At 41.2% G+C, this 12,860-nt stretch overlaps 1 protein-coding gene across 1 annotated transcript in view; it reads right to left on the bottom strand.

The window, feature by feature from the left end:
* Window positions 1-7,033, bottom strand: part of LOC119420297 (synapse differentiation-inducing gene protein 1) — a 20,091-nt gene extending 13,058 nt beyond the window's left edge. Inside the window, exon 1 of the mRNA XM_037687689.1 lies at window positions 6,976-7,033. The gene's annotated coding sequence lies outside the window, so the exon portion shown is untranslated. The remainder of the gene's footprint in view (window positions 1-6,975) is intronic.
* Window positions 7,034-12,860: the final 5,827 nt, after the last annotated feature.

The following is a 12,860-nucleotide window of genomic DNA, read 5'->3' as shown; positions in this document are numbered from 1 at the left end:
AACCCAAACAGAACCACATCTGAACCCAAACAGAACCACATCAGAACGTTTATCTCCAGCAGGAACACTGAGCTCTGACTGTTGGTACCAGAACATCTTACGATGGAGATAAAATCCTTTAAAACATTGAAAAATGTCTCTACACACATCAGTGGTGTTCAGTTAAATCCAGTCCTGTTTGGACCTCCAGCTCAGACTTCAGAACCATCATCCAGAGTTTAAACGGGTCACAGGAAGTTAGACTTTAATGACAGAGCTGCTGTTTTCACATCTTATCACAGGTCACCATGGAGGATGTTCCAGATTTGACCTCAGGATGTTCAACCTGCAGTCTGATGACATCACTCTGACTCCTCAGCTGAACTGTACAATTTTCTTTTTGTTTGTTTTTTTACAAACTTCTTATTTCTACATTATTTCTTCCTCTTCTACAGTTTCTCTGTCCAGCCAAGTATTTCTGTCCAGAGTCTCTGCTGCAGAAATCATGGTTTCCTCTCAGAGCTCAGAGGTCAAACACCAAAAACTCCCATGGACTTCCATCGTATCAGAGCTGTTAACAGGAAGTTAAGGCTCTTTTTTTAACATAGAACCTTGTGGAACCATTAAACAGAACCTGTGGTACCACCAGAACCTTCTGCTGCTTGCAGGTCAAGAAGTTCTTTGATCAGACTTCTAGTTTTCACTCAGACTGTCTGAGGCTTACTTTTTACTCCGTAGTTCTGTCTAAAGTGCTGCTCCTCTAGATTATGTTATATATACACAGACCCTTTCCAAAAATTTAGAATATCATGGAAAAGTTGTTTAACTTCCATAATTACTTTCAAAAAGTTAATCTTTAATAGATGATAGATTCAGGGCCCACAATTTAAACAATTTCAAGTATTTATTTGTTTATTTTTACATAATTTGGGCTTCCAGCTCATGAAACCCACGAAAACAGGATTTCAAAAAATTAGAATACTATGAAAACATCAGCCCACACTACTTCTCAGTTTTTGCAGAAAAAGAAATAAATAAATTAGGATCACAACAAAATCAAAATATGGAACTTTCAAAACGATATGTCAATCTTCAATACTTGGTTGGAAATCTCTTTGCCTTAATCACTGCCTTGATGCAACATCGCATTGAGTCAATCAGCCTGTGGCATTGACTGGGAGTTATGGAAGCCCAGATTTCCTTGATGGTTGCTGTCAGCTCTTTGTTGTTGGGTCTGGTGCTTCTCATTTTCCTCTTGAGAATACTCCATAGATTCTCAACGGGGTTTAGGTCCAGTGAGTTGGCTGGCCAGTCAAGCACTGTGGCACGGGCATCAAACCAGGTTTTGGTGCTTCTGGCGGCATGGGCAGTGGCCAGGTCCTGCTGGAAGATGAAATCTGCATCTCCATACAGATCCTCAGCAGAAGGAATCATGAAGTCCTCTAAAACATTCTGGTAGACTGTTGCAGTGACCTTGGATTTAAGAAAGCAGAGTTTACCAACACCTGCACCGGGCATTGCACCCAAATCATGACTGACTGTGGATATTTCACACTGGACCTCAAGCAGTACGGGTTCTGTTCCTCACTCTTCTTCCTCCAAACCCTTGGACCTTGATTTCTGAATGAAAGGCACACTTTACTGTCATAGGAAAAGATAACCGAGGAACCCGACAGTTGTAGTCCATCTCCCGGATGCGTCTGAATGTGGTGGTTTTTGAAGCTGTGACTCCGCCTCATTCCACTCTTTCTGGATCTCTGCCAGATTCTGGAATCTTCTCTGTTTGATAATCTGCTGAAGCCCACAGTCCTCTCTTTTGCTGGTGCATCTTCTCCTGCCACATTTTGCCCTTCCACTAGACTTTTCATTGATATGCTTGGACACAGCACTCTGTGAACAGCCAGCCTCCTTAGCTATGAACTTTTGTGGCTTACCCATCCTATGGAGGGTATTAATGATGGTCTTCTGGCCAGTTATGTCTGCAGTCTTCCCCATATTGAACCGAACTGAGACAATTGAACCAAACTGAAGCAGTTTAATGACACCTGGGGAAACCTGTGCAGGTGCTTTGAGTTTAGTAGATGATTAGTGTCACACTCAGTTTAAAACATTCATGTCTGCAACATTTGGGCTGATTTCTCCACAGTATTCTAATTTTTTTGTTTATCCTTTTTTCGTGGGTTTCATGAGCTGGAAGCCCAAATTACGTAAAAATAAATGAATTCTTGAAATTGTTTAAATTGTGAGTCCTGAATCTATCATCTATTACAGATTGACTTTTTGAACAGAATTATGGAAGTTAAACAACTTTTCCATGATATTCTAATTTTTTGGAAAATTCTATATTTTTTCTTCCTGTTTCCATCATGCCTCCCCCCAGTGGCAGCTGGTCCATAGGGGCAGTAGAAGGCATAGTTCCTCTTAATGAATACAGTAGTCCCTTGATATACTCAGTAGGACTTTTGCGGCCTTGCTCTTTTGCGGTTTTTCAAAGTAAGATTGTACATGAAAAAAAAATTGTACACGGCACATGATTGTCAACTTTAATATTACTCACGTCATTGGGACAGTACGAGATACTGTACAGTAAAAAGTTAATGAAAAAACATTTTGGACAGGTGCCGCCATTTTATAGTTTTCTCTCAATAATCCCACACCAGGGGTGTCAAACACTTACAAAAGGGGTCAAAATTAAAACCTTTTTCAAACTAAGGTCCAGTTTCAGAATCTACATGAACTCAAATCAGATACTCAACATATTTTCTTGGTCACAGGTTCCTCAACAAGAGTTTGATTGGTCTCATTTGATGTTCTCTGTTGTGTTTTCAACATCATAATCAAATATTACTGAAGTATTTTACGTTTCACATATCATCTTGGGGGCCAGATAAGAGTCAATGAGGGCCACATTTGGCCCCCGGGCCTTGAGTTCGACACATACGGCTTACACTGTATCGCCACTCAAAATGACTACATTTCCCAGAAGACAATTGTGCCCCACCCAGAAGCCCTGTTGCCTTCTACTGAAAAGGAGTGAAAGTTTTTATTAACTGATCTGAAAATGTTTGGTCTTTATTCATACGATGACTTTGATGCCCAGCGGATGCAAAGAACCGCATGGAACCAACCAGAACCAGACCTCCAGACTCATCTGTGAATCTGAGAGCTGCTTGCTGTCCCACAAGGGACTCTCCGGAGTCCATCGGGACCTTTTTCATCCGGATTTGGGCTTGATCTGGACCACACAGGCCATCTGAAGGTCTGGCTCCCTCCAAAAGCATTTTGGCGCTCAAGGGATGCAGAGAGCTGACCAGAACTGGAGCAGGACCGGCAGGGTACGTTGGCCAGACCAGAATCAAACTGCTGTTTCTGCAGAGCTGGTGAGTACAATTTTCCAGTACAGTGTCGTACATACTGTATACATGTACGTATGTTGTTAAAATTATGTAGGTTTAAGAGTTTAGAACATTGAGGGCTTCGTCGCTGCAGTGTAGGTCTGCTGAATTGGAAACAAGCCGGACCAGAACTAAGCTGCGGCTTCTGCAGAGCTGGTGAGTAAATATTTTGCAGTACTGTACAGTACATAAACCTACAAAATTTTAACAACATGTGTATAAGAGTTTAGAACATTGCAAGAGTGTGGGAAGGGTTTATAAAGCCTAAAAATATATAAAAATACAAAATTAACTCCTGCAATAAACAAGGGAATACTGTAATGTAAATTACTAATTTACTGAGCTTGTATTGTTTTGTTTTGTGTATTTTTCAACTATTTTGACAATTTTAAGTGTAATTTGAAGAGTTTTAGTGATTCATCCTCTTTTTAAAACTTGTTTATTTTTATAGGGCAGTACCGTTCATCACCCTGCATTTGTCAAGAGGATCTGAACGTGCGGCCAATGATCCAAACAGGCAAGTCCAGTCAAGTCAGATTTATTTATAGAGCACATTTAAAACAGAAACTGTTACCAAAGTGCTTAACAAAAATATCACAACATCAGATAAAAAGTAGCAAGATATATTTACAGCACATGGAATAAAAATATAAAACCAAAAACAATTAGAAACACTGAAATACTAAATCAGATCACGTTGTGTCAAAAGTCAAGGAAATAATAACAAAAAGCATAAACTCAGTCAGAAACAATGAAATACTAAATCAGATCTGATGACCTTGTGTTAAATAGGAATAATAACAAAAGCATAAACAGAATCAGCTTCAATGAAAAACTAGATCTAAAGCTGATCACCCTGTGTTAAATGTCAGTGAGTACAGACGTGTTTTTAGGAGAGATTTAAAGGCAGAGACTGAGGTGGCCTGTCGAATGTTGATGGGCAGATTATTCCAGAGTTTAGGGCCCACGACTGAAAACGCCCGATCTCCTCTGAGTTTCAGCCTGGTTTTTGGTACGGCCAAAAGCATCTGGTCTGATGATCTCAAAGCCCGAGAAGGAGTATAAGGATGAAGAAGGTCAGAGAGGTATGATGGTGCAAGGCCGTTGATGCACTTGAATGTCAGCAGGAGAATTTTAAAATCAACTCTGACACGTACAGGAACCCAGTGAAGGGAGGACAGAACCGGAGTAATGTGCTCAAACTTGCGAGTTCCTGTTAGTAGCCGAGCTGCAGCATTTTGTACGAGCTGGAGACATGAAAGTGAAACCTGAGTAACCCCAACATAAAGTGAGTTACAGTAGTCCAGCCGGGTAGTAATAAATGCATGGACTAGTTTTTCAAGGTCAGATCTGGACAGAACGAACTTAAGCTTAGCTATCTGCCTTAGCTGAAAGAAGCTTTTTTGTAGAACAGAGTTGATCTGTTTATTAAACTTAAAGTCTGAGTCTAACACTACCCCAAGATTGGTAACCGACTGCTTTAGATGAGGCTGAAGGGAGTGCAGGTTTACAGGATCAGTGACAACAGTAGAGCTTGGGTTAAACACAATGACCTCAGTCTTCTGAACATTAAAACTCAAGAAGTTTGCAGCCATCCAAGTCTTGATGTCATCAAGACATTTTAGCAAAGGGTGGATGGAGCAGGAACTGTTTGGTTTTAAAGGCAGATAGATCTGAGAATCATCGGCATTACAGTGAAACAAAATACCATGTTTCCTCAGGATTGACCCCAAGGGGAGCAGATACAATGAGAACAGAAGGGGTCCAAGAATGGAGCCTTGTGGGACCCCACAGGAAAGAGGGACAGAAGCAGAAAAATGATTGTCAACGTTAACACAGAAACTCCTGTCACCCAGATACGAACGGACTAAACTCTTAAACGGACTAAAAGGATTAAACTCTTTTAGGCAAGCCTAAAAGAGTTTAATTTGGGGCTTCAGATGTGGAAACATTCGGATGGTTTTAGCACATTGATACAATAGACTTGATGTGAGCTCAAACCCAGGAGTTGCTGCAGCGAAACCTGCTGAGGCCAACAGTGGAGATATTCTGTTTTTAAATCCATTTGGAACAAACTGGGGACCAGAACAGAAAACTGAGAAGAACAAAGGAAAGTCAAAGGACATGTTTTTTTCTCCACTATAATAGGACCTTCTTTAAACAATACATAGCATGTGACGTAACACGTCCAGGCACTTTGCCATGAACCACCATGTTAGTAGGCACGCAATAGCTCCAGTCATGGCTAAGTAAGTTTGACCATCAGTGGTTGTTTCCTTTAGGTTCGAGGATGTTCCAACTGGGCAGATGGTTTGACAAAGCGCAGTTTTCACTTCATCCCCAAAATCAGAAAATGTGAAGGACACCCAGGTTGAACAACTGGGAGATCAAGTTAGAGAGACCAGCCTGAGATGGTTTGGACATGTCCAGAGGAGGGACAGTGCATATTGTAGAAGATGTTAGAAATGCAGCTGCCAGGAAAAAGACAGAATAAGTCCAAAGAGGAGATATGTGGGTGCAGTTAGAGGACATTGAGTGAGAACTGAGGATGCAGAGGACAGAGTGAGATGGAGGAGGACTCACTGTGGAGACCTTTGAAAAGGGAAAAGCTGAAAGAAGATGTAACTAGGCAGCGCTCGACTTGGACGTACTTCACACAGCCTTTACAACATCAGTGGATTTCAGGCTGTAACACTCCTCCAGTGTGTAGGTGCTCATTGTGTTCAATAAATAATCAACTGTGTCATTAAGAGACATCGGAGGCAACTTGTGTACGTCGTCTGACTTTCTCTACTATACGGGATATAGCTTACTTTTGCACATCGGTCAATAGTATCAATACACTTTGTTTTGGTTTATCTGAAAGCCATCTTGACTGTTATCTAGAGCTTGCCTACTATAATGTTGGAAAAGTGGCATTTTGCACTTCCGGTTGAAATGTGTGGGAAGTATTGTATGGTTTCGGTTTGAGTGGCCGTGGTGGATCAGTGGTTTAATTACAGTGTTTGTAGGTTTGATTCCCACTTGAATCTTCTCTTTGATTTGGTGATGATAACAGAATGTTTCACTTTATTATGAGTTTAGTGTTACTTCAATTAAACCTTTTGCTCCCGTTTAACTGTGTTAATCTGGAGTTTTATTTCAGAATCATTACATAAATCAAATTGGAAAGCCAGCTCAGAAAGCTGTACAGGGTGAGAAGCGTGATTGGACCGGACTGTTCTTCAAGATTGACCCAGAGGGAGGAAAAAAAAAAACTTGTAGACACATAAAAACAACAATAATGAATCAAATATTACGCAACAAAGCGTTTTTATTATTATTATTATTATCATTATTATTATTATTATTGTTTATTTATTTTAAATAAAAAGAATGTAACAATTTGAAAAAAATGTCCAGGAACCAATATTTTTGCTCAGGAGCTGTTCACATCTAAAAATCCTGAAAACATTCATGCGCCTGGAAATCCCTCTGAACACGCGCGCGCACGGCTCTTCGCAGGTAATTATATAAAAGCTCCTGATCAAATACCGACACTGGCTCTGATGTCATCTCACGGATCTCACCTACATACAAGCGCGCGTGCACACACACTCACCTCCCAAGGTGAGACACGCGAGCTTCATCCATGTGTCCATCCGGGGGGGGGGGGGGGGGGGGGGGGTCTCGTTCTCTGACCGTCCTCAGAGCGCTCTGAGCCGGACACAGGACCCAGAGAGTGTCGCTGAGAAGCTCCAAGAAAGGAGCGAGGCGGGCGATAGGCAGGCGGCCAGTGGGCGGGCAGGAGTCCACGAGACGATGACTCTCCTGAGGAGGAGTGATGGAGAAGAGGAGAAGGAGGATAGAGCTTCAGCGCAAAGGATGAGGAGGAGGAATGTGCGCTGAATCCTGAGGAGGCGCGTGCTGGGTTTGGGTCCATCAGAAAGTTCTCCATGGTCCTAAAGCCCCTGTCGGCTGTTCAGATGGAAACATGACTCTGTAGCTAGTGGAAACGCTTTTGTTTGTTTGTTTGTTTGTTTGTTTGTTTGTTTGTTTGTTTGTTTGTGACCAACAGTGGTGGGCTAACATGTTTCTAGTTAATGTTTGACCTAAGGTGGTAAACTGAGGAAGAGTCCGAGAGAGTTACTAAAAGAAACGTCTTTATTTTCACACGCAGGTCTTTGTGGGCTGAAAGGGAGGATGGGACAACGGTGAGTGTTTGGAGAAGTCTTGAATTTTTCCCATTCAGAGAAGGAGGTCTTATTGAAAATGTCTTTTCTTGTGGTTGGAGTCCGAGGAGAGGTTTGCGAGGCTCTGGTTCCAGGTCTTTGGTTTGGAGAGAAGATCAGGTTTGAGTTGAGGCTGAAGGCTTTGAAGGGACTCAAGGTCGAGGTCTCAAGGAGGCCTTGGAAGGCTAGAAGAGTCCAGGACTTGGAGGTCTCATTGGCAGGATAATGTCCCAGCGCTGAAGGAGTGTCTGGCTGAGGCTTTTACAGAGAAATACTCCAAATCAGGTTCAGGTGTGTAGCAGTTGATTGGCACCTGCTCCAGCTGTGGGAGAGAGTGAATGTGGCTGGAAGAAAACCAGAACTCCAACATGGGCACAGTTCTGCTAATCTGTTAAAAGATAATAGCACTTTTTTTTTTTTTGTTTAGTAGACAAGTGTTTTCACTAACTTTAGAAATTTAGAAATAGTTTCTGCTAAATTATATTTTTTACCCTAACAAAGTCCACTAACAAAATTCACAACCTTGTTCCAGTCTGTTGTGGGCGTGTCTCTAATAGTCCGTTGGGCACGCTATTGGCTGGCTACGTGTGCACGTGACAAGATCTGATTGGTCGACGCAGCTTCAACTAGAAGGAGATGAAGACATGCGACAGTCGTTGTGGTGGTCCGTGGTTTAGCGTTTGTTTCTGCAATTTTTTTTTCTTTGACCTGTTTAGTCGCTTAACATTAGTGAAGCTAAATTATTTTGTTATTAGAATATGGGTTGGCAAAGCTAGCTTTTTAGTTAGCTGCGCCCACCATTGGTGACCAGTTTAGCATCCAACATCAAGCATGCAAAGAGCTCAAGTGGGATCATGTGTCCACAGGACAACTATTTTTTTTCCTCTAACCTGGATTTATAGAAGAGAAACAAGGAAAAAAAACACAAGACGTCCTGCTTGCAGTATGTCACAAGCCACACCGTAGACTAAACGCGTGGAACAAACCTAACACTGTCCATCACCCTGAACACAACATCCCCACAGCGCAGTGTTGGCAGCATCATGCTGGACATTTGTCCTCAGCAGGGACAGGGACGCTGGTCAGAGTTCATGAGAAGATGGACGGAGCTAAATACAGACCAGTCCTGGAAGAAATCTGTTGGAGACTGAAGAAGACTTGAGACTTCTAGCTGGATCTACGAATGGGTCCGATCAAAGCCCGGTCAGAGTCCAAACCAAGATCCAACTGAGAACCAGTGACATGACTTGAACACTGTCCACAGACTAAACTGCAGGTATTTTATACAGAAGAAGGGACAACATGTGTAAATCTGGTGGAGACAAACCCAAAAGACCTGCAGCCAAAGGTGGTTCTTAAAGTACTGCCCATTTCAGGTGATACACTTCAGATTTATCTGTGAAAAAATAAGTTTCTTCTACTCTCTGTCAGTCTGTCAAAAACCCAGTGAAATACTCCCAACTAATAAAGTTTCAGAGGATAGGAATATTAATTCAGAGTTCAAAAGACAAATTTATGTAAAGCATCAGTTCCCTCGGCTGCTTAGGAAACACCACTGCACACACACAAATCTAATAGATGTTTGGGACATGGAACGTGCAAATCTACCAAGAGCAGGCCATCCTCACAAACTGAGAGATGGTGAAAAGGTGAGAGACCACAAGAGACACCTGAGACCACTGCGGAGGAGGAGGAACAAGCTTCAGCAGGAGAGACTGAGCATACAACAACTGTTGCCTCAGTTCTTCACCACTCTAAACAGCATGCGAGAGAGGAAGACGCTGATGAAGAGAACTCATTAACTCTCCAGTTTGACAAACTCTTTGACAGCACAAACACTAAACAGATTCAGAGGATTACATAAAACTTTACAGAACAATGTGGACATTAAAATGAAAATATTTTAAAAACTGTTACACGCTACCATGTTCTCATGCGTTTGTGTTGAGTTTTTCAAAACAGAAAGTGGCATTTAAACCCTGGAGAAATAACTTTTGCTTTAATTTGTTGGAGATTTGTAGTAGGTAAAGCTCACGATGGCACCAAAAAAAAAAAAAAAAGGTTAAGAACAACAACAAAACAAAAACTAGACTTCTATTCTGAAGCTGAAGATGTCCGCACCATCAAGGAGGCTTTATCAATTAAAAATAATTGATGTTACCATGTCTTCGCTCGTGACAGCCTCAGAGAGACAAGAAAAGACTAACTAAAATCAAGAAAATGTCAACTAAAATAATGACATTAATAAAAAATACAATTACAAGCTTTGAGAAAAATAAAATGTATACAAAGAAGTTGACATAGAAAACTATTATTTTAGTTTGACTTTGCCTTTTTCCTGTGGGGTTCCACAGAGCTTGATTCTTGGACCCCTTCTGTATTCACTGTATTTGCTGCTCCCTTTGGGATCTATCCTGAGGAAACATGATCTTTCTTTTCACTGTTATGCTGATGATTGTCAGATTTATCTCCCGTTAAAACCCATTTCTTGATCAATTCCCCCTTTGTTAAAATATCTTGATGACATCAAGGCATGGATAGATTCAAATTTTTTACGTTTCCGCGATCAGAAAACTGAAGTGACTGTGTTTAGCTCTAGGTCTCTGTTCCTGTTAACCTTGACTCTCTTGAGCCATGTCTTAAGCAGTCTGTTCTGAATCTCAGGATGGTTTGAGACTCTGGCTTTAAGTTAAATAAACAGTTCTGCAGAAAAGTTTCTTCTTCCAGTTAAGGCAGCTAAGCTTAAGTCCGTGTGGACCAGATCTGACCTTGAAAAACTAGTCCCTGCCTTTATTACAACCTGACTAGACTATTGTAATGTTGGGGTCACTCAGATCTCCCTTTTACATCTCCAGCTTGTCCAAAATGCTGCAGCTCAGCTCTTAACAGGAACTCGTAGGTTTGAACATATTTCACCAGTTTTATCCTCCCTTCACTGGCTCCATGTATCGGAATAGATTGTAAAATTATTCTGTTGACCTTTATGTCTAAATGGCCTTGCACCCTGTCTGACCCACTGCAATCATGGTTGGACCAAAAACTAGGCTGAAGCTCAGAGGAGATCAGGATTTTTTAGTCGTGTGCCCTAAACTTTGGAACTGTCTGGGTTTTCAAGGCAGACCAGGACAGGAGAACCCAGTTGCGCAGGCAGGACTCAGGAGACAGATGTATAAAATAAAATACTTTTAATAATAATAATAATAATAATAAATCAAAAGGCTGACATGGCAGCAAAACTTACAAAAACAGATTCAGGAACAGGATCAGACAGGCAGGACAGGACAGGCAATACCCAACGACGAACCGACAACGACAGAACTAACAGACTGACTTTATATACACAAACAGGACATGACACAGGTGATGATAATCAGACAATCAAAGCAGAGACACAAGGGAGAACAGACAGGGGAAGGCCCACTAGATGGCGCCATCCCTACAGGAACAGTCAACATTAGACAGGCCACTTCACTTTCTGTTTTTAAATCTCTTTTAAAAACTCAACTGTTTTCTCTGGCTTTTAACACTGATTTGATTTATTGTTTCATTGTTTTGTGTTTTTAGGTTATTGTTTTGATGCTTTAAATTATTATTTTTTTATTATTTTTTATTTACCATACCATTTTATTATATAGAGCACTTAAATCAATCAACCTTTATTTAGACAGGTAAATCCCAATTGAGCCTCGAGGACTCATTTAAAAGAGAGACCTGATTTCAACAAAGAAAGATGACAACAAAGGACAACAGCAACAACAATAAACAATTATAAAAAGTCATAATACAGGTTTTTTATTTTATTTATTTATTTATTTTTTTACAAATAGGATGGCTAAAAGGAAAAGGTAACAAAAAAAACAAAAAACAGCTAGATTCTAAGGCGAATGTAGAAAACTAAAAACAGGAACATGTCTGCATTGGTCCTTGCCAGGAGTCCAACAGATTCTTAAAGCCACTTAGAGAGGTCAAGGTCGAGAGCTTCAAATCTTTTTGTAAGATATTCCAGGAAACAGGAGCAGAGTAGGAGAAGGCCCTTTTGCCAAGTTCAGTCCGCACTGAGGAAACACTGCAGGTAATAATGTTCTGAGAGCGCACGCTGTAGCTGCACTCACGCAGAGACATGTAGGAGGAGATGTATGAAGGCAGCAGACCAAGAAGTGATTTAAAGATGAAAATGTACCAGTGAGAGAGTCTGCGTGAAGTTAATGATGTCCAGTTAACCAGTGAATACAGGGTGCAGTGGTGGGTATGATAATCACAGCCAGTTATGAATCTTAGTGCACCATGATAGACAGCATCCAACATTTGCAGGGTTCTTGTAGGAGCGTTCATGTAAATAATGTCACCGTAATCAATGGAGGGAAGGAAGGTCACAGATACAAGGCGTTTTCTAGCATTCAGGGTTAGACAGGATCTGTTTCTGAAAAAGAAACCCAGTTTAACTTTCAGTTTCTTTACCAAGTTTTCCACATGGAGTTTAAAAGAGAGATGTGAGTCGACCAAGATACCCAAATATTTATAGGAATCAACAAACTCAATGGGGACACCATTTGAGGATAAAATCGGAGGAAGAACTGCTGGGACCAACTTCCTATTTGAAAAAAGCATCCCTTTGGTTTTGTCGGCATTTAGGACAAGTTTGAGGCGGAACAAATCAGTCTGGATGTTGTTGAATGCAGAATTCAAAAGCTGGAAAGCCTTAGCAACAGTTTTAGCTCGACAATAAACAACTGTGTCATCAGCATAGAAATGTATGGATGCATTAGGGATGTTTTTACCTACATTATGTATGTAGATTGTAAAGAGGGTGGGTCCTAAGACTGAGCCTTGTGGTACACCATTGTTGACTGTTAAATAACTGGAGGAAGTACCAAACAGCTTAAAACAGCTACAAGGCCAACCAAAGTGCTGTACAGACAGAACAACAGACAACACACGAAGCAATCTACAAAATGAAGTAAATCAAAAATATAGACATAAAAATGATGCAGATAATAAATATGACGACAAACCAGTGTGGAGCGTACAGGTTCACAACACAGATCATCTGGTGTTGAAAGCTACTGAATAGTAGTGAGTTTTTAAACGGGACTTGAAAACTGAGAGGGAGGGGACCTGTCTGACAAGCAGAGGTAACTCGTTCCAAAGTCTTGGTCCTGCTACACAGAAGGCCCTGTCACCTCTGCGCTTAAGACAAGTTCCTGGAACTGTGAGGAGCAACTGGTCCTCTGACCTCAGGGAACATGGTGGGACATACGGTTGTAGCAGATCAGAG

Source organism: Nematolebias whitei, chromosome 1 (genome assembly GCF_014905685.2).
Source record: "Nematolebias whitei isolate Nwh7 chromosome 1, NemWhi1, whole genome shotgun sequence".
NCBI lineage: Eukaryota > Metazoa > Chordata > Actinopteri > Cyprinodontiformes > Rivulidae > Nematolebias > Nematolebias whitei.
This window is presented reverse-complemented; position numbering and strand designations above follow the sequence as displayed.